Below are 1272 nucleotides of genomic sequence, written 5' to 3'. Positions count from 1 at the left end.
ACTTGTATCTTTTGTGTATTTATTTATAATTTTATATTTATATAATTATTTTTATGTATTTATTTATAATTTTATATATTATTTTATTATAATTTGATTATTTTGATTAAATTACGATTAAACTTTTAAAACGATAAACCAGTGATTAAACGGGCTCGATGATCGATTCGGTGATCTGAAGCTTCCTTATAATGGACAAAATAAAAAATTTTCTCTTATTTATTATTGACTAACAGCAACGAGTAAAGTTCACTAAAAATTGATGAAGAACTTGCATGCATGTATATCTCTCTATAAATTAAGTTCAGATTAAAATAAAATCAATATATATAATTAATTAAAAATTAACTTAAGAGGTTATGAAAGTGAATATAGGAACAGGACGAACATCCGCAAAAATAGGTTAGAGTATAAAAATTTATTATTCCCAAATAATAAAACAAGGCAGGGTCGAATAGTGAAAAAACTCGCTTCTGCTCGCCTCGCTGTTATCTCTAACCATACCAATTACCTAAGCATACCACCACACCTGAACTGCTCTGCCACTACCACTCTTGTACAAACTTGTGTATCTTCCTCCCGACTTCCTTTTTTATTGTAGTAATAAAGAGACGTAATTAAGTACATTAGATAAGTTTTAATTAGATCTCTATTTTTATTAAATAATTAGTTTACTACTTTAGTCAAAAATTTTATAACCATTAATTAAGATCAAAGTACTTATATGTGAATTAGTTGCCATGGTGCCTTAATGACTATATGACAAGTCAAAGTGTGAGACTTAATCTGGTTTAAAAGACTTAATTTATTCTTTCAATGGACTAAATTTCATAGACATAAATGACTCAATTTAATACATTAAAAGGACCAAAATAAAATTTATACCTTAATTAATATAAATGCCAACCAATTATTAGAACATCACATTATTATTAGTTAACTGCACACATATTTATATTTCGCTTAGTTAAAAACATTTGTTAGTAAAGTAAAAAATAAAATAAAAGATTAAGTTTTTTATATTTTGCATACATTTTTAAATAACAAACTTTCAATGTCAATCTCAATTTAGAAAACTTTGTTAATTATTATTGTATGTAGAAGTCTAGAAGAATTCTAAAGAATAGGTCTCTGTCAAAAAAAAAAAAAAGAATCTTATAATAACAAACTTCAATCTCAATTTAGAAAACTTTGTTAATTATTATTGTATGTAGAAGTCTAGAAGAATTCTAAAGAATAGGTCTCTGTCATCTGTCAAAAAAAGAATCTTAT

The sequence above is a fragment of the Arachis ipaensis genome, chromosome B06 (assembly GCF_000816755.2).
Source record: "Arachis ipaensis cultivar K30076 chromosome B06, Araip1.1, whole genome shotgun sequence".
NCBI classification, from domain to species: domain Eukaryota; kingdom Viridiplantae; phylum Streptophyta; class Magnoliopsida; order Fabales; family Fabaceae; genus Arachis; species Arachis ipaensis.
The sequence above is the reverse complement of the archived record's forward strand: the minus strand, read 5'-3'. Positions refer to the sequence as shown.